General features: G+C 42.6%; 1 long non-coding RNA gene across 3 annotated transcripts in view; it reads left to right on the forward strand.

Moving 5' to 3' along the window:
• Nucleotides 1-24,406, forward strand: part of LOC132534766 (uncharacterized) — a 152,494-nt gene that overhangs the window by 33,335 nt on the left and 94,753 nt on the right. For all 3 annotated transcript variants that reach the window (XR_009546481.1, XR_009546480.1, XR_009546482.1), the window contains exon 4: nucleotides 1,275-1,418. This is a non-coding gene — a long non-coding RNA (uncharacterized LOC132534766). The remainder of the gene's footprint in view (nucleotides 1-1,274; nucleotides 1,419-24,406) is intronic.

The following is a 24,406-nucleotide window of genomic DNA, read 5'->3' on the forward strand; positions in this document are numbered from 1 at the left end:
ACTGTCAGTTAGATGGCACCACATTCCCAGCAGCTTTCTCCCACCTGCGCTCTGCCAGATGAGCCTGTCTGGTCTCTGCTGTGGCCACTGTTAGCAGAAGAGCCTTTGTTGCTTGGTTATTTATTCTACAGTCGCACACACACACACACACACACACACACACACACACACACACACACACACACACGCACCTTTTTCGAGCTTGTTACCAGTTTCTTCAGCCTTTCTAGAATTCTGCTTTGTGTATGGCCTTGGGTCTACTGTCTCTCCCTTCGTAGTTTTGCAGCCAACTTTCCTATTTCATATTCATCTCACCTTCAGTGTTAAAATGTCATTTACTCTAGGGGTGTTCAGCATCCCTTCGTTTACTCTAAAATATTCCACCAGGAAAATATACTTTTCCTTCGTACGGTCTTGGTTTTGCATAAATAGTATGATTGTAGAAAAGTTTATCAGAATAGCCTACTAAACTTATATTACTGGTAGCCACTTAATCGAATTGTGCTATATTGAAATAACGGAAATCCAGAAGAGTGTGGTATTTATCAAATCATTTTTATGAAATGTTTCCCTGTGTTCTGATTTATTCATAAAGATACTAAATATTTTTTCTTGCAAATTTGCCCATTTCTCTAGATTGTCGGTTGTAAGAAGAATCTTGTCATTTAAAAAAAGCATCACACTGTCTAGTAAATTATTTTATTTATATGTGTTTGCTTTTAAATTTTCAAGTTCATTTTGTTAGAGACATGAGGATAGAGAGACAGAGAGACATATGCAGCTCTGCTCCATTGCCCCTGACACGCCACCCTTCCCTGCCTCGCCCCAACTGGTAGATCGAGACTTGGACTCAGTTGTTTGCACATGGTAACATATGTACTAACCAGGTGTGCTACTGCCTGGCCCCTATGTGTATTTGCTTTCAATTTCCATAATTCTTTGTTGTTCTCACTGTCTTTCAAGATCTAGCTATATTTCACCATCTTTTAAAAGAAATACGACTCTCTTGTTTTTTATAAGCAATATGTCTTCTTGCTTTCAAGCACCAATACGAGTTTTTAATTTATTAAATATTTTAGAATCCTGCTCCCAGTATCTGACTTCACACTCTCAGGAGCTGTTTTCTAAATCATGCTATAATTCTCTCTGGGCTCCTGCCACTAATCTCTTGTTAAGATCATCTTTTAAATACTTCTCTAGGAATTACTCTTAGACTTTGTTATTTCTGTTTTGAGAAAAAAACAAAACATTGGTTGGTTTGTTCATAACCACAGAATCAAACACAGCTGTCTGAGGAGGATTCTCTGCTGTCTTGCTCTGAGCAGGCCACACAACTCGGTCCTCAGCTCCAGCAACCCAGGCCCGCATGCTGGCAGTGCCTCTTAGTGTGGGAAGTACTGATGTGTAGCAATAACCAGGTAAGCATGTACTTACAGAGAATTACTGGCTTCTGAATGTACATAATAAATACTGCGGCGGTATCTAAGGGAATGCAGATTATCATTCTCTTGGCAGAGTCAATAGCATTAGGCAGTGAGGGAGGTAATAATGATGGTGAGAAGAAGTGAAACCCAATTCTAATATTTGAGCCCGAGTGATTGGAAAGACTGTATTGCCTGTAGCAGAATTCAGGGATCATGCACAGACACAGGTTTGGGGAGGGCTCCTGTGTGCAACTTACAAGTATTTGGAAGTGATTGGGGATACCGTGATACAGAGAAGAAAATATAGTTGGGAGTGTGATCTGAGGAAGGGCTAGGCTTAGATCAGTGCCCTGAAAACAATGACACTAGGTAGATTTCACGAAACTATTAAATTGTATAGATGCACACACACACACATATATATATATGGAACAAAGAAAGGTGTTTCACTGTGGCCTATCTATACAAATACATATTTTCCAGAAAAATCATGGAAAGCAAAAACCTGGTTCATTTATTGCACATAAATATACCTTTCATAAAATCAATATAATAAGATATGACAAGTGAACCTATGCAAAAAACAAAATGAGGGACTTGATTATTTTTATTTAAATCTAAAATAAGAATAACATACACTTGAGATTCTTTCTGAGAGTCAAATACCATCTCAGTGGTGGTGTGCAGTATTGAGCCTCTTGGTTGCCATGGCGACTGCATCTCAAATTTGGAGCATCAAATCTTCATTTTCTGTGAGTTTCCAAAAGATGTGAATGCATAAAATAACATATAATGGCTTCTTTATTTTGCATCATTATATTACAACTATAAATGCGTGTGGCCTAATAGAGAGTTCAGTTAAAAGCTTAGCTAATAATAAAGTTAAAATTTTTGGATTGTACTAATAGGCTATTTATTATTGATAATCACACCAATTTTTAACAGTAGAGGTTTGCAAGAGATGTATGCCAGCTACCACAATATCAGTTTCATTTTCTGCTAAATTCTGTGCGGTGTATATTTGAATTTTTTGGAAGATTCAGTAATCATAGTTTCATATAGTTCTGTTTCAGCTATAATGAATATTTAATTTTCTCTATGTCTAGCTCTGGCTTTGGTGCTTTTTATCTAATGTAGTAAGCAACTCGCCTCTGCCTCTGGGTTCTGTTCTGAGACTCTGAGAATGCCTTAATGTCAGTATTTTACTGGGTAAGAATATGATCATTCTCCAACCAAAGCAAGCATGTAGATAAGGATAGAGATCTCTTTAATGGTAAATATTAGACTAGAGATCTGAAGGGAAAGGAAAGGAAGACCTCACACCTAAACCATAAGGCCTGTTCATGGAGTTGGTAACTGTCACAGGACTGAAAGCTCCCCACAGAAGTTGATTAGACAGACAGTGGAGTTCTTTCCAGGTGACTCCTTGTGTACTGGCCCCGGTGGGTACAGAAGCTGGTAATCTCCTCCTCTTTGCTTATCTTTAAACTTCAATAATCCCGTGCACTAGCGTGCCTTGTTACAGACTCCGAGAGAGAGAAACAGAGCATCTCAGTATCTCTGAAAGATCAGCGTGGCTCAAAATGTTTTTGTGACTAAGGATGGTTTTTTAAGAGCACTGCAGTGATTTATATAGAAGCACTCAGACTATGGGATTCTGTGCGTCAACAATCTACCTTCTCTAGAGTAAAGCTCTGTGAATATTGTGGGTATAAAGTGGCAGCATTGCTTTCTTGCCTGGGGAGGAGGGCGAGGCTGTGCACAGCTGGTGACAGTGTGCAGCCTTGTGCTGGTGGAGCTAGCCTGTCCTGTTTGAGACTGTGTTGCCACGGAGTGGAGTGAACCATTTGGACTAGATTGATGGGTTTTGCTGAACCCACTATTTAAAACAAATCTGAATCACTAAACTATTCATGCAAGTGTGCAGATAGGGCATTTTATTCTTAAGTCGATTTGACGTACTGTGTATTTCAGCGTGAGCCTAGTCAGAAGAGAGGCCCCTTTCGGAGCAGTGAGCTTCAGGGGAAGGTTTCTTTTGCAACCAAGTCCAGAAATTCACACATTTCACTTTGGCTAGGCCTTAACCAGGGGGCACATCATGCTGTTGTGCTCTTACCCCCAAGTTGAGGTTTGTAAGATGATCTTAAATAGTCAAGTTGCTGCCTTGGCAGAAAAATGTCCTGATTGCTGGCTTTAAGAAGAGAGTTTAGGGCTAGTGAAATACCTCACCTGGGTAATGTCCCTGCTTGGTCATATCCTTGACATAGATTTGAGTCGGGCTCTGGCCATATTGAGGACGCTTTGGTGTTGTGGTCTCTTGTCTATCTAATCTAATCTAATCTGTCTGTCTGTCTGTCTTGTCTGTCTGTCTGTCTGTCTGTCTGTCTATCTATCTATCTATCTATCTATCTATCTATCTATCTATCTATCTATCTGTCTGTCTGTCTGTCTATCTGAAAAATCTGGGCCCGAGCAGTGTCCAGACTCCTGTCCACTGATCCAAGCTACTTCTACCACTTATTAACGTGACCTCAGACCGAAAGTACATGTATGCAGTCACATATGTCTGAAGAGCCAGAGGACTCACAACAACCCCTGAAATGCGTTCTAAGGGGAAATGAAGCCGTCATCCCCTGCCCTTCCGCCTAGCTCAAAGCAGGCAGCTGAAAACTATGTGCTTTCTTGCTCCTTCCCAGTACTCAGTCTGATCTCTAATGGCCCATTGCTGTGAACTCCACCTGTCATTAATGTGCGAATTCTCCTGGACCACAGGAGACAAAGCAGACTGAAGGACTTGTTGAGTAGAGCAGGAGCTTTTCTTAGAGCCCGCATTTTGAGGATATGTATATATATATATATATATATATATATATATATATATATATATATATATATATATATATATATATATATATCCCAGAGAAACACATGGAATGATCAGTTTTAGAACATCTGCACAAACAAAATAACCATCGAAGTAAACAGAGGACTAGGAAATGTTTTTTTTCAGCAGATATTTGGCTTGAACTGCTACCCTTTGATTTCTGTAATTTTATCTTTATGCTGCAACTGCTCTGATTCTGAATTATTCATTCAACATCAGCTGGCAATAGCGGCTATGTCTTTCTTTGGCTAAAACGCTCTGACCCTAAGAAGGCTGTTTAAATGAACCCAGGAGTTTTTTTCTCCTCCATTTTATGGTCTGAATAGATGTTGCTCTTGGAAAAACCACATTTGTGGGCATTTATCACAGCTTTAAGGAGAGCCCACGTACACTAATAGAATATAATGGTCTGTGAGCCATGTCCTTGAATGGCCACTGATTTCTTTTCTTGGCTCCCTGCGCGGTTTGCAGAGAGTTTCACTGAAAGACCTGTAACGGGGAGAAGAGCACAAATACTGGCTTCTGAGGGTAAGGTCCTCCAGGTGCCTAGAAGCTTCTGGGAATTCAAGCGCTCCGCCCCTCTGGTGAGCTCACTCAGCCCTGCTTGCAAACTGAAACCCTGGAGTCAGATATCACTGGTGTCATATTCTGGGTCTTTATCAGCACAGAGTAATGTAGGTAGCACATTGGAACTGCACTGTTAGGTATTCAGTTACGTAGTTTAAACCCAAATGTGTACAAGTTTTACCTTCTAAGTTTTTGTTTTTACACAAAAAATATTAGTGTGGTTCTCCCACACTAAAATTATGTACATTCTACTATTTAGTAAGAATTCCCTTCATGTGATGCCACTAATAGAGGTTTTCTTCTTCAACTTGAATTTCTTATCTGTAAAATGACAAATGTAATTTGATATTTTCTACTATTCTATACTTGTGTCTCTCACTCAGATGTAAAAGATCGGCTTCTCCATATTGACTTTCATTAATAATAACAGACGTAAGAGTCTAGAACAAAAATACTAATACACTAAATGAATTAATTATGAGTCTCTGAGACATATACATCAAATGAATATTAAGTTATATGTATTTTAAATAAATTAAGTACCACTTAAGACAATATATACCATTCTATCTAGTAAGTGTTGCATAGGAATCATTTACAATTATCATTTGGATCATTCTTAATGACTCTAGTCATCTAAAGTATATGTTATGATAATAGAACTACCATTTATTGATGTTCTACAATGCACTAATCATCCAGTTATGTATTGATGTAAAGCCAGCTCTGGTTTAAGGTGGTGTAGGAGATTGAACCTGGGACCTGGGAGCCTAAGCATGGAAGTCTTTTGCATAACCATCATGCTGTCTCCCCCACTGTATTTTCTATTTAATCACAATTTTACCACCACTCTGAAAAAGGAATATCTAATCCATTTTTAAAGATTTATTTATTTTTAAGTAGTGATGAGGATAGAAGGAGAGAGCCCATTTCTATGTTTCCCAGCTAAAGCAGGGCTCTGGGGAGGTGGGGTTCCAGGACACATTGGGGAGGTTGTCTGCCCAGGGAAGTCAGATTAGCATCATGGCAGCATCTGCAACTTGTTGGCTGAAAAACATTCAGATATAAAGCAGAACAAATTGTTTGATAATCAGAAACTGAAAGGTAGGAATAGAGCAGATGAGATGTGGGGTCTTCATGTTGCAAGAAGCTAAAAAGGCTATTTTTGGTATATCCTAAGGGGCCCATGACTTTACTAATTTTTGCCTGAGCCCCAGAGATAACATGTAAGTGGGCTAAAAGTATTGCTTGGAAAGGTAGTGTCAGGATTGAGAATAGGACTAGAAAGCTGGATCAGGGCAGAGTCACTCCCGTATATGGGAAAAGCATGTAAATACTGTCAACTACAAACCCCATCAGTGTGACCCAGGGCCCATGGGTGACCTCTGCATCCCTGTCAGTCTGAGGTCACAGCTGGGAACATTCTAGGCTGCACTCATTTCAGGACCCATCTTCCTCAAGTGGCTGAGAATGTTGACCCAGCCTCCCTTCTGAGAGCGAGGCAGTTTCTACCATTGTTCTCCATTGAGGTCAAGGTCTTGCAGGTCAAGGCCCACAAGAGGACTTATGGTGTTGTTCCTGTTGGAGATGACCAGTGATGGTGAGAGAGGAATCTGTTAGAGGTCTAGGCCCATCATATTTATGTGGAATTCTCAGGATTCCCTGACTAGGGCCCTCAATGATGGGGTGGCCTGGCAGTGACCAAAAGGCCATCATTAAAATGTGCCAGTCTCTTGCCCTTCTCCAGCTTTCGTAGCTCTTACTTGACCTGACTGGGTTGGATTTTTGAGTGGCTGAGGCAAGTGAATAGGAAGGTGAGGAAGGTGTCTAGTTCTAGTTAGAAAATATCTGATTAAGCACATCATGGTGTCTTTTTTAAGGTCTTTTTACTTGCTTGTTGCACTTTTTTGAGTCACTGTAGACCATTGTGCACCTTAGCTTTAAGGTCTATATTTTCCTCTTAACTTATGGCTACCTGTGCACATGTGTCCTGTGTCTCAGGCCCTGATCTGTATCTGGGCTCTGTGATTTTGTAAGCTAGGAAAGGTCTCACTGGAGTGATGGAGCTGGAGGGCTGACATCCCAAGCCTGGTGTCTCAGGACACAGTCTGAAGTGAGACATGTGGAGGCGGCACTGGCTGCACTGCTTTGGCTGAGATCAGCAGGTGCAGGATCAAATGGTCTGGATCAAGACAAGCATGAAGGAAAATGAGCAAAGCCCCAGAGGTTCCAGGACTGGGAGAAATATGGGTTTTACAGAGAATGAGGAAGGTTCCTTGCTGTCTTAGAGTTTAAGAAGGCAAGAGATAATTATTACTGTGACCTCGTAATTTGGGGACTTACTTTGAAAATTGCATGGTTAGGATTTACTGTACCATACAAGACTTTGCCATGATTTATGCCATTTAATGCTATTTACAAATAACTATATTTTATTTACAGACAAGACTGGTAGCTTCTGGTCTCCCAGGTTAAAGATTATAGGTGATTTAATATTTTAGAAAAAAATGTATTATTACAAATATACTAACAACTTAAGCCTAGTATTAAAATTCAACCATTTTACTGATTCAAAACTCTCAGTGCTTGGATTGAGGAAATATATACTCAGAACTGAAGTCTATGCATTAGAAAGCTGGAGACGTTCAATCTACTTCTCTCCTTTCATATTGATTAAACAGTGATGTATGACTGACTATAAGTCATACTATGACACCATTTCTGTCACCATCACCAAAGGCCTGTGTCCCTACCACCATGCCCTACAGTGGAGCTGAAAGTCTACTCCCCTTCCCCAGAGCTTTTACTCTGATGCATTACTCTAAAGTCAGTCAAATTCTGCTTTGAATTTCCCTTTCTGTTCTTCTTTCTCAACTTCTGTTTAAGTAGGATCATCCCATACTCATCTTTCTCTTTCTGGCTTATCTCAACATAAATCCTTCCAAGCTCCATCCAAGATGACTTGGAGAATGTGGGTTCATTATTCTTAGGAGCTGAGTAGTATTCCATTGGGAAACGTAGAAACTGGCTGGGGATATAGATCAGCCTGTCAATGCCTATATCCAGCAGGGAAGCAGTCACAGAAGCCAGAACTCTCACCTTCTGCACCCCATAAAAATCTTTGGTCTAGACTGCCAGAGAGATAAAGACTATAGAGACCCTTCCAATGAAGGGGAGGGGATATGGAACTCTGGTGGTGGGAATTGTACCCCTCTTACACCATAATCTTGTGGATCATTATTAAATCACTAATAAAATCAAAATAATTATATATTGTTGTTAAAATATTGGGAGGCTCTGGCCGGGCGGGCTAGCTTCACAGGCGGGTAACAGAGACATGGAGACAACGGCTGGGCAGGGAAGCTGTATTTCTTTATTCAGAAACAACGATTTATAAACTAAACCAAACTGATCAGCAAACAGAACTCTGCTGTCTCTTTGCGGCGGCGCAAGCACTCTCTCTTACTCTCGAACTCAGGAACTCTCCGAACTCTCTCTCTTACTCTCGAACTCTCCCACTCTCGAACTCTTGTCACTCTGGAGCTCTGGCGGGTTTCTAGGGGCGGGGCCAAGCGGGCCCGCGAAATTAACTGGACTGATCTAATTCTCATGGCGGGGGAGAACTAGAACCCAATGTAAAGCATACAACAATTCCCCCTTTTCTTTTAACTAAATGGCTACAGTATCAAGGGTGTGGGGTGAACAGAAACCTATATCATACAGGCATTTTTATAAAAAGAAACTGGCACAAACATGGAGAAACATGCAAGCAAATAACAACAACCAGCGTGTTGCCAAGGGAAGGCCTGAGGGGGCCATATCTGCCTCTGTGGGCTAAACTTTATCAGCTTAAAAAAAACATTTCTTGCCTCTGGGGGGCATACTTTCTTCGACGGGCATTTGCATGGGGGTAGGGAATGGCCTAGAGTCCCAAAGGCAGCTGGCTGCAATTTACTTACTATGAAACAAAACTTGTTATTAGCATATCTACTGCACAATCCAACGTTTCTAATAGAGAAGGAATTTGAGACTTTTACATATCAACAATGTCTTTTTAACCTTTTGTTACACCCATTCAAGATGGAGACACACCCTAGGTGTGGGCCGGAGAGGAAACCTCAGGCATGAGAATAATTAGCATAGCCATTGTGCGATCTACCATTTCTAATAGAGAAGGTAATGGAGAGTTTTACATATCAACAAGTCTATTTATTTAACCTTTTGTTTAGACCAACTTAGTTAAAATATATTGATTGTTAACTAATTTTTACCTTAGACTTTAAATGTAAGTTAATTTTATCTTTATGAGAATTACGTTGAAAACCTTTTTCATTTAACTTTGTCTAGTAAGAATTTAGCCTTAAAGTTATTGTTTACCAAACTTTAAACACACACATAAACATGGTCATTAATACACGAGGAGAGAAACCTTTGTTACGAAGACATGTCATTTTAAACACGAATTTAAATCTGTACTGTCTTAGTTGTTGGGGGGGGGGGTTCACCATCCGGAGGTGGCTTCCCGCACAGCTTCACTTCTAGGAATTGCAGGTTGCGATCTCTGCACAAATCTCTGCGTACTCCAGCTTGTCTGCCTTCAGACCGAACCGGCGGCTGGAGATCTTGTGTGCCCAGTTTTGGCAGGGAGCCCGGGGGTCCGGGAGGCCCGGGATGGTTCCAGAATTTATAGCAAGAGGGCAGGCAGGCCACCATTGTAGAAGGCGTGGGCCTAGGTGCCCAGGGGTGGCGGCCATGATAGGCCTCCGCGGCCCTGCCCCATGGCCCTGCCATGTCTGCTGCCCTGCTCGGAGTGGCCGAGCAGCGTGGAGGGATCACGCGTCCAGTGCCCTGCGCCACGCGGTGGAGAGCCTTCTCCTGTGGGCTGGCCTCGGGCTCCTGCGTGTTGGCCTCGGGCTCTAGCGTGTTGGTGTCAGCCTCCTGCAGGCTGCGGGGCTGCAGGGCTGCGGGCGCGGTGCGCGGGGTTGTCTGGGCGCAGCCGGCTGGCTGGCTGTTTAACCAGGTGGAAACAGCAGCTCCGCGCCTCGCCTCCCGCCCGCTGGCTCTTCCCGCTGGCTGTTCTGAGTTCGCCCAAGCGAGTGGAAACCACAGAGTGGTCCAGAGATAAATGTTCCAGAAACAGCAAAACAGTCTCGTGAAGAAAGAGCAGAGGCCTTTGGAGATCTCTTCACAAGCAGAAGAGAAGGCCATCGTGCATAGGTAGCCAAGTTGTCTTTACTTATCTGAGAGATGCGCAGGTCAGGTCCACGTGGGCGCCATTTGTTGTTAAAATTCGGAGGCTCCAGCTGGCCGGGCTGGCTTCACGGGCGGGTAACAGAGACGACCAGAGACATACGGCTGGGCAGGGAAGCTGTATTTCTTTATTCAGGAACAATGATTCATAAACTAAGACAAACTAATCACCAAACAGAACTCTGCTGTCTCTTTGCGGCGGCACAAGCACTCTCTCTTACTCTCGAACTCAGGAACTCTCCGAACTCTCTCTCTTACTCTCGAACTCTCCCACTCTCTCCCTCTCGAACTCTGTCACTCTGGAACTCTGGCGGGTTTCTAGGGGCGGGGCCAAGCGGGCCGCGAAATTAACTGGGCTGATCTAATTCTCTTGGCGGGGGAGAACTAGAACCCAATGTAAAGCATACAACAATATATATATATATATATATATATATATATATATATATATATATTCAAAACATATAAGCAGATAATACATAGAAAAGGGATCATAAGTTTTCAATAAATTTAGTGATTGTTTTATGCTCTATAGTTACCAGAAAAATCAAATAAAAATCAAAATACAGTCTCAGTTCAAAATGATCAGATTTATGTAATCTATTCTACTCATTCGTATGTTCAAAAATAAAGAAGCATCTTACTCTAAAAAGGGAAAAAGAAGACGAGAAAGAGCCAGAGTATCACTCTGGCACATGGAATGGAATGCTAGGGCTTGAACTTGGGGTCTCATGCTTGAGAGACCCTGGCTTCTATAACCTCAATTTTTAAGATAAGGAAATTTATCTTGGAGAATTGGAGTGACTTTACAGTACCCAGAGGATCTGAAGTTAAATCTGATTTTACTGGACATCAAGCACAGCTTCTTTCTAGATAATCAGCTAGTTTTGTAGTAGCTAAATCTTTCAGTAGCACATGTAGACTGGATATATATGTTAAGATGTAAGTGAATTCATTGAACTAATATGCAAAGTAAAGTGGTTGTGGCCTGAAGTCCTCATTTATCATGTTTCTAGCTTCTGGACACCAAGAATCAGCTCAAAGGAATGAGTTCCGCAAAGCCCAGCAACAGCCACCCTGCGGTTCGGGGAGTGGGGGTGGCAGGCGTCCCTGCAGCCATAGCGCATGCAAGCTAGGAGACTGCTGACCCTGCAGCCATAGCGCATGCAAGCTAGGAGACTGCTGACCCTGCAGCCATAGCGCATGCAAGCTAGGAGACTGCTGACCCTGCAGCCATAGCGCATGCAAGCTAGGAGACTGCTGACCCTGCAGCCATAGCGCATGCAAGGTAGACTGCTGACCCTGCTCGTTGCACCCTGCTGCTTCACAGACTAAGACCTGGGCACAAAGAGCGACCGGCAATGTCTTTGGTTATGTCCTGAAAAATAGGAGGAAGCTTTGAGGATAAACAAGATGGGCCCCAGACTATTAAGCCATCTTGCCCTCCTGATGACGGGCCTTTTCTGCATATTTCTTTCTAAAATAATGCTTGTATGAAAAGGTAGCTCAAGGAGGAACAGAAAGAAGTCTGATTTTTTTGTTTGTTGTTCTTTCCTATGAAACGGTTGCAACAATTCCACCATCTTTGCAAAGCTCAGCCGCAAAGCAGAGAGATAACCTAATTTGCCAGTCTCCAGTCGCCTTATCCCTTATCACCTAACCCTATCAAAGGGCCTTCTGAGTAGCCTGTCCCTTTAGGCTCAAGAGTTGAGGGACATATTCTGAGAGACTGGGTACCAACTCTGTGTTTTCGATTGTTTTTATTGCCACCAGGTTTATCACTGGGGCTCAGGATGAACCCACTACTCCCAAGGGCCAGTCCCGCCCTTTCCTTTTTGGTAGAGACAGAGAGAAATTGAGAAGGAAGGGGTTACTGAAAGGGAAAGAGAGAGACTCCCGCAGTACTGCTTCACCACTCGTGAAATTTCTCCTCTGCAGTTGAAGGCCTCGGGCTTGAACCTGGCTTCTTACACATGGTAATGTCTGTACCCTCCCAGGTGCTCTGCCTACCGCCTGGCTCTTCTGTGGAGTTTTAGTTAGAGGGCATGCTAACTGAGCTGAACCCTGCGGTCAGCTGAAGGCTCTCTCATCTGTTCTGGAAATTGCTGAGAGTTTTCTAATACCTACCTGTGGCCTCTCCATGCATGAGATGACTGCATCCTGAGAGTAAAGGTGCTAAGCAGGAGGGAATGCCAGGCAGTCGCCAGGCCATGGGGCCTGACTCCCGGGCTCCGAGAGTGTCGCTTCCCCTGGTCCACTGGGCCGTCACTGCACAGCCCTGTTCCAAGGGAAAGGAAAGAACACACCACCGAAAGGAAATGACAGTGTTCTGAAATAGTTCTCATACTGGAAATAATTCTGAGGCAGATTCTGGAGATGCAATACTTTTGTAAATAGGGGCATTTTAATGAAAGCAAGTAATATTTACAAATAAACACCCAGTGAAAATGAGTTTGCTAAATGTATAACTTTCCAGAATAAAATAGTGCTCTTAAAGTGTACGGTATGGTAGATAAATGGTGTCCAATAGAATTTAGATCATACATATCTTGAACATAATGTCTAGCCTCCATATCTAGCCCACACCCACCCACGGGCACAGCCACACATCCACATGTACAGGCACCCACACATCGACACGCATACATGCTGAAATACCCCAGTAAGTTGCCAGTGCAGGAGTAGAAGGAAAGCTTATTAAGGTGAGCTTTCCTGGAACATTTTATGCATCTAGCGTGGCAGTGATTAAATTATTATGAGCTGTTGGGTTGTCAGAAAAGTCATGGCACATTTCTGCATAGGAAAACACAGAAACAGTACATCAGGAATTTTCTAACAACCCAGTATTTTAGAAATCACTGGAAACTGAAACTGAATGCATTCTGTCAAGCCTCATGGGCTACACATTTGGAGTATTGTTTGTCTTTGCTTTACTGTTGGAAAGTGGCAAACCAGAATATAGAAAATCAATAGAGGCGATCTGTAAGCTGTAGGAAATCCCACCTAGCACATTCTAAATGGGACTCTTACCTCACCCTGGCCCGGTGAGTGACCTGAATTAGAGACTCCTCTTCCTCTGGGAGTCGCTTAGCATCTGTCTGTAATTCCCCAGCACAGCTTCACACAGTTTACCCCATGGATTTCAGAGGTGGAATTTAAAGACAAACAATGTGGGCAGTATAAAGCGGCCCCCGAGGACTGTTGTATGTTAAAGTGTTGCTTGGATAAGTAGCAGATACCCAGAGGAGGCAGTTCAAGTAAAGGTCCATCGTCTGGCAGATGAAAATGCTGATAGCAGAGGAATTCTGGAACAATAACAAAACGCTGGCTTCAGCCCTCCATTTCAGCTTCCTTCTCTACTACCCCCTCATCCTCTCTTTGCAGCTCCAGATGGGCTGTGGCCAAGACAGACGTGACTGGAGAAAAGAAAATACCCACAGCCTTAGAGGTGCCAAGTGCTTGTTTGGTGGACCTCTTTGAGAGTGCTGATTTTTTTTCCCTAGAAACCCCCAAATGTGTTGTCTGTTGCTTCCTTCATAGGCCTGTGCTCCACCAGTCAGAGGAAAGGAAATTAAATTATCATGCTTCAGTTCATCTAACCAACCTTGTTGCCCAGGGCTGGGAAGGGATCTGATTAGCACGACCACCCAAAAAGTGAACAAACTGTGCGCCCCATTAGCAGGGTGGGAGCAAAAGGGAGGTGCTGCGCAGACTAGCTGGAGCCTCTCACCGTGCTGGGCACACAGTCTGCGGGGGTTCTTGGTGACATGCAGACTTTGATTGTCACGTGCTCCCAGTGATGCCAAGGCTGCTGATTTCTGGAGCACTTCAATGGGAAGAGTGCCAACCAAGGGCTGTATGCCGGCTACTAACCTGAGATTGGCATTGTCCCTTTATCTCCTTTGCAAAGGATGAAAAACATTGATAGGGGAAGACATCAATCTAGTTTGGCATAAAGTCCTTGTTAAAATAGACTCTATGTCAAATAAAGGGATACTTCTCCTCTCCTCTCTTCTCTCCTCTTTCAGTAGAGACAGAGAGAGAGGGGACAGAGACAGAGAGAGAGAGACATATAGCACCTCTTCACTTCTAAAGCTTTCCTTCCTGCAGGTGGGGCCCAGGGACTTGAACCTGTGTTGCTCATTGTGTGACATCTGTGTTCAACTGAACAGAGTGTGTCACCACCCAGTGCCCACAGATAATTTCACTTGATTGTAATTTACCATTAAATATAATTTGTTTTTGCCCACAGAGACATTTAAATGGCATTTATAGTAGAATGTAGGAACAGGACTAATGTAAGAATGAAAAATCAATTGAAATTTTAATTTATAAAGATTTTTCAGTTTGTATACGTACAAGACAGAAGATTTTTATATTTATATGAACTTTGTAGAGATATGCTTGCTGAGGATGGTTAGTACTGGGGAGCATCACAAGTCTTTCTATTATGAAGATTCCCAAGTTGTCAGGCATACTCATTTTTAAAGTACGGTGCTTGGTTCAGGATGGAAAACTTAGTCAAAGCATTCGTTATATCTAAAAAGGAGCCCTGAATCTTTTGAGTCATTAAATTATCTGGTCATAATCCCCAAGTCTTGGGTAAATTAAAAGTGAGGGATACTTTAGCAAAATTTGCAAGAAGAGTTAATTTTTGAAGTGGCTGAAGCTCTGGTTTTTCCTGGTAGTGGGACTAAGCTTTTACGCTGAAAGGCTTTCTGACAGCCCCTGACAAGCCTGCTTTGCTCCCTCTGCTGGCTCTGCTTCTGCACAGCAGGCAGGCCCTCACCACTTCCTGGCCGCAGCTTGCTGGAGTTCCTAATGCAGGTGAATATCTCCCATCTCTGTTTTAAACCCAAGGCCAGTCAAAGTCCCGATACTCTAGTAGGTACCCCGAGCAATTTTGATCTTCAGAGATAGTTCAGTGGTGATTTAGCTTGTTGACTAAGGAAAGAATTTCAGTTTGCAAAATAAAGGGAGATGGACAAAAGGCTGGGGGGTGGGGGGGGCTCGACTTCAGGGTTCTGACCGTCCTCTTCAGAACAGTGCTGGCACTTAGCAGGTGTCCACTGGTCGACTGAATGGATGAACCTTTATTCTTACGCCATCCAGTGCCCCTCCTTCATTTGCTCAACTAGGAGCTGAACATCATCTTTGCTTGGTAAAGAACTCAGTAGCTACAGTGATGCCAGTGCTTGATGTGTCTATCTGCAGAAGACTTCCCCCAAGCCTCAGTGACCTTTTAAAATAGTTAAAAGTGTCTTCTTCCAATAACTGGAACATAAAGAGTCATATTTTTACTGTCTTAATAATTGAGGGTAGCTGCAAAGCCTTCAGCTAAACTGTTGGGTAGAGTTTTGCAAGTCCAGTTTGGCGATGTCTAGCATCTGCCATGTAGACGGTGTTCAGCAGAGCTGTGTGGTGCTTCAGGCGGCAGAGAATGCAGGCAGCATAAAGCACAATAATGTGTTTTCATTAGCATGATGTATGCCGCCAAGGTGCTAAATCCACAAATGAAGACTCGGCACCAAAACCATAATTCTTCTTAACAACGCCATACTTTACGATAATTATCTAATGCAAAACAATCATCTTAGAAGAAAAATCAAAACTCTGTACCTCTAATGAAGTATAAATATTTTGACCAACATTATTATCTGCCTGGCATAATAATCGAGCATTTTTGGCTTTCTGTCTGCCCACAGTTTAATGAGATTCTACTCGTTGTATTACTCACCAACATTAGACCCAGGAACCACACGCAGACAGTATCTCTGTTGAGGCGACAACTGTTGGGTCTTAAGTGTCCTGACTTGTGAGTGACAAATGCTGCATGAATGTGGCCAAGGTGGCCACCTCTCCAGCAACATAGATGGTCCTGGTCCTCTTCCCGGAGTGCCGAGTGGTCGCTGAAAGGCAGCTCCCTCACACTTGCATGTGTCTGTGTCAGAATGTTAAGGGACGACTTTGAGGTGGCAGATCGGGTCTTGTATGCAGTCTCTGATTTCACAGTCAGGAAGCTCAGGAATCGAAACCCATGAGGACAAAGAGGCGCAGGTGGTGTTAGGGCCCCGAGTCTCTGAGTCCAGGGAACACCGGACTGTGTTAGGTTATCTCAGCCATCAAAGTAGTAAACTGCTATGTGAAGCCAAGTATTTTGGAATTTGTCCTACAATTGGCTTTGTCATAGTAAAACTTCTCTTTCTATAACTTAAAGTAGTAACTGAATAATTAAATAAGTGAACTAATAACAAGAACTGATTTGACATAGTGCCTTTACTTTTTTGGTCAACAGTGACTGTAGGTCTTTGCAATCTGTGTAACTCATTGCTTTGCTGAAATTAATTGACTCGGCTTTCAATTCACATAGGTTTAAAATGAATGGAAAGGATGCACAACAGCCCTGAGTGCTTTCTGTGTTTCAAATCACAGGAGAAAATACCACATCTTACGTCACTGCTGTTGTAGATGTGTTTGTGTAACAGTGGAAGCAGGGATCAGTCATGTCTATACTGCACACCTAGACCAGGTTTGGAAACCTAGACAAGAACTTGGGGACTCGCTTCTCTGCCTCAGCATATAAGAGAAACAGACTTACATCTGTCTACGCTGTTACACTTGAATTCAGAAACTAAAATAAAATACACACTTCCCCAGAAATCGATCCACATTCATTGTTCACGTTGCTGTGATATGAGACACCCGTGACCAAGTTTTCCCCTGAAGAGGCAAAAACTCTTTGGTTCTGATTCTTTTTACCTGTGTTTTACTCTGCCACAGTCGTATCCTTCTTTCAAGATCTGTTGGAATTTATGTAAAGATTCCCTTCCTTTCACCCTCATCATTAAAACAAAAGATGATGATGTGACTTTTCTATTTTTAATTTTTAAAATTAATCTTTATTTATTGGATAGAGACAACCAGAAGTCAAGCGAGAGGGAGGTGACAGGGAGAGAGACAGAGAGACACCTGCAGCCCTGCTTCACCGCTCGCAAAGCTTCCCCCTGCAGGTGGGGGCTCAGGCTTGAATGTAGGTTCGCCACCACCTGGCCTCAACGTGTGCTCTTCTGCCTGATACTGAGCTATTCTAGTGTGAGGCGTGACTTAAAATGAGGGCTCCCACATCCCTTAACAGTAGAAATGCCCTTGCCTTCACCTTTGCTCCATAAAATGCGTCCTGTCTGGGCTTAAGGGGCACAGCCAGCTACTGGATGAGTGAGTTCCTGGGGACATAAGCGGCAGTGTCTTCTCATCTCACCAGCTGCAACTTCCATGAACTTCTTCTTCAAATCATGGACCGAAACTCTTCCTTAGAACAAAGGTTATATGCCTTTTCTTAACGGACATGGGTGATTTTTTTTTTTTTAATGATGGTGTGTGGGGGGTGTTTTTACCTTCAATCAGGAAACAGACATTTACAAAAAAAGAGTAGGTCCAGATGTGCCTATCCTCACTGTAAGGGAAGCGTGTTTTCACATGTGAAAATCATTTCAGTCTGTGAAGTTATTTTCCATTGGTGATTAGATATTTTTGAACAAACTATGTATACAGTGTGCAAAGATGGAATATGTGGAAATTGGCGTATGTATATAGTAAGATCTTAGGTGTTTCTCTCTCTCTCTCTCTCTTTTAATGGAATTGGTAGTCATTTCTTATGCTGCACACCATATTCTAAATTTCTCATCTCTTTCAGCACAGAGAGACAGGAGTTAGTAGGAATGTCAACTGACACAGAATCAGTGAAAAAGAAGTTATAACACAGTAGATTCTGGCACTTCACCTGGCTTCATGTTTTCTTTGGTAAACAAGACAGTTTGGAAAGATAACCAGAGGGCCAGTTGGTGCCGCCACATCAGGTTGAGTGAACGCATTATAGTGCACAAACTCAGGTTCAGGCCCCCAGTCCTCACCTGTATGGGGGAAGCTTCATGTGTGTTCAAGAAGGGCTACAGATCTCTCTCTCTCTCTCTCTCTCTCTCTCTCTCCCTCTCCTTTATTCTTATTTCCCTCTTCCCTCTCAATTTTTCTCTTGTCTCTGCAATAAATTAATGCAAATTATATAAACAGATAATCAGAGTTATTTTAATAGTATTGCATAATTATATTGTTCTTGAACTATTAGTAGAAAGTGAGATCTCTCGAGGCAAAGTTTAGTTTTATCAAGAAGATTAAGTATATCATATTCATGAATTTATCGGTCAGTTCTGAGGTCTATAGAACAATTTTTATAAATTTATCAGTTCCAAAGCCTAGAAAGCACAAGGAATCATAGAAAAATAGAAAAACAAAACATATTATTTTATGAAAACAAAACACGTAAAGCTTGACACCACTAAATGCAGAATACACTTGCCCACCATTTGAGTGAATAATGCGATAATTGCTAATGCAAATGACTTAGGGCAACGCTGAGAGTCTGGTGGTGATGGGAATGGAGAGAAACTGTGGTGGAAACAACTTCTCTGACAAAACTGCTGCGGTGTGAAAAGTGCTGGGAGAACTTCGTACAGCAGCAGCACTCAATGCCAAATCCCCAACATCCTCCCAGAGGGCTGTGCCGTCCAGGACAAACTGCGTGTGACTGATATATGTGTTCCTCTATGCCGCGTTGATGCTACTGGAGCTGGGAGCCCGGGTTGTTTAACGTTGTTAATCTTCAGGGAGTCCTTGCCGTTGATTGTTCATAGAACTTCAGGAGAAGCCTGTGCCATTACTCAGCTCTGACTCAAGGCACCCAGACTTGCATGGGTAGAAGTTTAGAGTCAGGACAGTCACAGAGAGAGCAGGTGGAAGAGTGAAGTCTTGCCCTTGACGTCTCATTTGTCATGACATTAAGCTGACTGTCCGGTTTCTCTCTTATCCTACCAGTCTCAACTTACATAACATAAATCGAGTAAAACCCTTTGACTGTTTTTAAGTGTGGCCTTCAGGTTTATGTTTTCTGCTATGGTTCTTGAGACAAAAGCAGGAAAAAGCAAAATATATATCCAATATGGTAGAGTCCTGATAAATTATTTTTTGGATGGAATAAGGAACCATTAGAATTTTCCTGGGAGTGGGTCATGGCGCACCTAGTTGACCACTTACATTACCCGATGCTCAAGGCCTTGGTTTGGAGCTTTCATCTCCACCTGCAGGGAGAAAGCTGCAAGAGTAGTGAAGCTACGTTGTCAGTGTCTCTCTTTCTCTCTCCTCTTTTTAAAGATTTTAATCATCTTTATTTAGTTATTGTAATGAGACGGCCAGAAACTGAGAGGGGAGGGGGTGCTAGAGAGACAAGAGAAACACCTGCAGCCCTGCTTCACCACTTGCAAAGCTCTCCCCCTGCAGGTGGGGACCAGGGGCTTGAACCTGGGTCCTTGTGTACTGCAACATCTCTCTCCCTCTCTATCTCCTCCTTCCCTCTTGATTTCTGGTGTTTGTATCCAATCAATAAATAAAGATATATATATAAAAAATTAGAAAGTGTTCTCTAAATTCACAACACGTCTGTGATACATCTGAAAATATTAGCAGACCCCGCCGTTTCAAGAGGATTACTTTGGATTTGCTGAGTGTGTGTATGTATGTGTGTGTGTGTGTGTGTGTGTGTGTACACACACACATCTGAATGGCTCCAAGAAAAAGACGAAAGCTGTGGGTATAGACCCAAAGTCACTGCCTTAACATGTGTCCCAGAATGCATCTTCCCTGCCTGCCGACCATCACAACAAGCAAACGGAGGTCAACACCCGAAGGACAGGTGTGGCCATTCTCTTCCTTTCTGGGCATCATGTCCTGGAGGGCAGCCTGGGCTGCTGAGAAGCACCAGGTGTCTGCCCGTGGTGGAAACATTCCTGAGACCTAGGCAGGCTCCAGGAGGGGTGGTAAAACATCTGAAGCAGCCAGTGATGTTTGGGCTAGTAAGAGTGGCCAGTATAAGCCACTTTTCCAAGAAAGAGAAAAGTGGGATAGGATGTAATAGTATCATGGGATATTTGTCTTAAATGTTAGTAGATCAGTCTCTCTCTCTCTCTCTCTCTCTATCTATCTATCTTTCTCTGTCTCTTTCAGTGTTGAAATATAGCAAATTATAATTTTCAAAACTAAGTTTAGTTGCAGAAAGTCAAAGGAGGATGATAAAATACCTGACGTTAGCACAAATCCTACGTGAACTACTGAAGGTGTTAACAGAGACACAATTTACAGACACCAGTCTGCTGTGTGCCTAATATACTATATATTAATTGATATAAATGTTGTCAGTCCATGCATATTGTGGCCAGCAGAAGACAGATAAATACTAAGTTATTTTCTTTAATTTTCAGAAACAACACTGAAAGTCATTTTTTAGTGCAATTTTAGAAAGGACTTCTAATGTGAATGCCGGAATATAAAGGAGCGAGTAGCTATAAACTCTGGGCTATAGCCTCGGACAAGAGGAAAATGGGCAATAAATACAAGCAGATCTGCTGGTGATTTTATGAAATTATTATAGTTTGGGGTTTGTATGTTTGGCTCTAGAAAACAATAGGGGGCATGTGAATAGACAAGACATGGAAGGGGGCGAGATGATCACATCTCTATCATGAGATGTGATCAGCTGTTTAATCTCAACCCCCTGTGCACCATTTGATTATGTTGACAAGTAAGAAGCACATTCATTTAAATATTTAAAGTAGTTAGACATTAACCAATATAATATGAGTCATCTGAATTGCACATTGCAAATAAAAATTAGATCAACCACTTAAACTGAAGCAATAAGAAATGACATTAAATTATTCAGTGACAGATAACTCTATTGAGTTAAATGTCACACACATTTTAAGGAATGCATTTGTCAAAAAGATAGCTAACTGCTGAAATGATAAATAGTATGGCAAACACAGAAAAAGGTCAATTAGTAATCTGTTTCTGTAAACAGCATCTTCTGGCATTTGTTCTACTAGAGTTGAATTATTCCCTCTTATAGTAGAATAAGTATGAACAACTTTCATGACATGCATTTAGGCTAAATAAAATTGTTTAACTTGTATATTTAGAAATCATAATACAGTGCTGATCCAATCCCTTCCTTTAAATACCTATGCAGAAAATCTGCTGAAAAAACTTGTCAAAGGAAAAATTACCCACTCAATTATGCTGTGACTCAAACTTTAAACCAGCAAATAAGAGAACTCCTTACTATAACATACAGCCAGGTCTATTTTTAGTATCTTTGGCAAATGCCAAACTGTTTTGGAATTGAATTAAGTGATCCTAGGTTGTAATCGGGACAGCTAGTTCAAAACTGATCAAAAATACAAGAGTGGTGTGTTCTACTATGAGAGAGAACTAGGGTCATTCTGATAATTTCTTTCAGGGTGAAAAGATCTGGTTATTTCCAGCCTGTGTTTTCAGGTTGCCAATGATATTGTTTGTATTGACCTGAGTAATGCCTCTCCCCTAAAGATGTGCATGCCTTTAAGCCCTGGGCTGTACTGACTGGAATGCATGGCAAACGGAATCTTGTAGACGTGATTCAACTGAACTTGAGGTGGGCTGACGGTATTACTCATCTGATCCAATTTCAGGAGTCCTACAGGTAGGGAACTTTGGCCTCCTAGAATTAGAAAGCAGTGCTGCAGAGTGGGAGGGTGGGAAGCAGCAGTGTGAGAAGTACTGCTAGCCCCTCTGCAGGTCTGAGGTGTCCGGACTCACAGACACAGGCAAAGAGGCTTCTGGAAGCTCAAGTGAAGCTCAGGTGACAGTTCGCAAGGTCCAGGGCACTAAATTTGGCCAACAACTTGAATGCGCTTGGGAACAGAGTCTCCCTGGGGCCTGCAGAGAGGAACAGAACTGTGGCGAAGCCTTGATTTTGACCTTTTGAGGCATGAACAGAAACACCAGCAAGTTGACTGGACCTCTGACCTCCAGCACTGAGCAGATGGGTTGTGCTCTCAGGTGACAGAATGTTTGTTCATTTTGTCTGCTGCTTACAGAAAGCGAACAGGATGTTTCTGTGGCTTTTCTTATGTGAACTTCTCATATCGATTCCTCATATCAAAATATTTTTCCTCCACTGGCTAAGGTTTGAAAAGGGCACTGGCATTTACGGTGCTCTCCAGTTACTTGCTGTAACATCCCTTCATCTAACGTGCCGTAGAGCATGGCTTAGTACGAGCTGGAAGATAACACGGTGGACTAGAAATGAGTACTGAAAAATTCCTAAATAGTTGTCGTACTAACTTTGTGCCCTATAGGTTACATTACATCAATTCCTAATTCTAAATATGCTCATGTGTCATTTGGTGGCAATAACATGCACACAGAATTGAGAGAATCTGTGTAAAAGTAGTTCAGTACCGTGATTTAAAACGTGTGTGCTTCATAAAGCCCATTTCTTTTATTTGCCTTTCCTGGACAAGGTGTTTGCACTAGTGCTCTGCCCAGAGCCTTTGATGACTTGAAGCTGGAGGGATGTGTGTTTATGCATTCACTTACGCTCTTGTTTGACTTACTTTCCTCCATTAGTAGACTTGTCTTTTGTTTAAGTCATCACATGAACAATTCATGAGTAATTGCATTGTGATCTCAGTACCAGTGCATTGCTTGCATTCTCGCAGATCTGTGTGATAAGTTGGGAATGGAATTTTTCTGAGTATGTTTTGATGTGCAAGCAAAGGAAGTCACTAATATATTTGTGCAGTATGCAACTCTAGGCCATTCTGAGAAGTCTACTCTGGTGTACTAGAAAAAGACAAGATGTTTTTATTTTTGATGTTCAAAATGTATTTATTTATAAAGAATACAGTGGGCTAAGTTTATGCTGAGAAATAGGGCAGTAAATACAGTTAAAGGGAACAGAGCAGCACTACAGCTGATACATTGCAGAGAGAGACGGTGAGGGAGAGGGAGAGGGTGAGAGAGGGGAGAGGAGAAGAGAGGAGAGGGAAAGGGAAGGAGGGGAGAGGGAGAGAAAGAGAGAGCACGCAGACTCAGGGGACCCTGAAGGCAGGCAGGCTCTGTCCCTGCTCTTTGAGTGACAGCCTCTGAGAGAGCCTCCTGAGCTGAGGTATGGCAGTGAGCACATATCTCACCCCAAGTACACACAGATTATGACTTTATTTTAAAAGGAGCAAATGGCCATCGCCCATGTTCAGCGGGGAAGCAATTCCAGAAGCCAGACCTCCCACCTTCTGCATCCCACGATGACCCTGGGTCCATGCTCCCAGAGGGATAGAGAATGGGAAAGCTATCAGGGGAGGGGATGGGATACGGAGTTCTGGTGGTGGGAATTGTGTAGAGTTGTACCCCTCTTATCCTATGGTCTTGTCAGAGCTTCCATTTTATAAATAAAAATTTTGAAAAGTAACAAATGATTCTGTAGAAAAATAGATTTTAGTTAATCAATTAATTGTTGTGTTTCCTTTTAGTGCCACCGGGGTTGTTGCTGGGGTTGGGTGCCTGCACTTTGAAGCCATTGTTCCTGGCGGCCTTTCATTTATTATTTTTCTTTTTCCTTACTTGTGTATTCCTTATTTGACAGGACAGAGAGAAAATGAGAGAGGAGGGAACATAGAGAGGGAGAGAGAGAAGGAGAGGCACCTGCAGCCCTGCTTCACCGCGAGTGAAGTGGCCTCTACAGGTGGGGAGCAGGGGCTGGATCCCAGGTCTTTGAGCATGGTAGTTTGTACATTTAATTGGGCGCTGCTGCCAGGCCAGCCCCTTTGATATGTAAATTTCTAAAACCACTGCCTCTTAAATTTAGTTAGCATAGGCCACATTTAGCTATAAGCATGAGTTTAGGCCTTCATGTAGAAACCAGATACGAAACTGGGGAAAAAAAAAAGGTTCCTATTTGAAAATACCAGTTTTAAGTAGCAGATTGTAAGGATGCAAAGACCTTTAACAAAAGAGCCTCCCCCTGTTTACCTCACATGGGAGTCATTGATCATGCTGTAGGATTCAACAGGGAGAGGTAGCTATCTTGGGGGTAGACAGCAAAACGAAATCTCAGTCTCCAGGGCAGTGTTGTAGCTGGATCCTTTGATAAGGCTGCCTGAGGCGAGTATCACACATGGACCAGCTGAAACTCTGCAAGTCTTTGATTCCGCAGGTGGATTCTGGAGACCATAGTCTAGGCCGGGCTGTCAGCAGAGTCGACTCCTCGGGGAGGTGGGGAGAGCCTGTCGTCTTCCCCTCAGATGCTTTCTAGTGCTCTCTCCCCGATGAGTATCTTTTAAAATATTTTTAATAGTGACTTAATAACAGTTTACTAGATCATCATGTTATAAATGACGTCCAGTTTATTTATTCT

Source organism: Erinaceus europaeus, chromosome 19 (assembly GCF_950295315.1).
Source record: "Erinaceus europaeus chromosome 19, mEriEur2.1, whole genome shotgun sequence".
NCBI lineage: Eukaryota > Metazoa > Chordata > Mammalia > Eulipotyphla > Erinaceidae > Erinaceus > Erinaceus europaeus.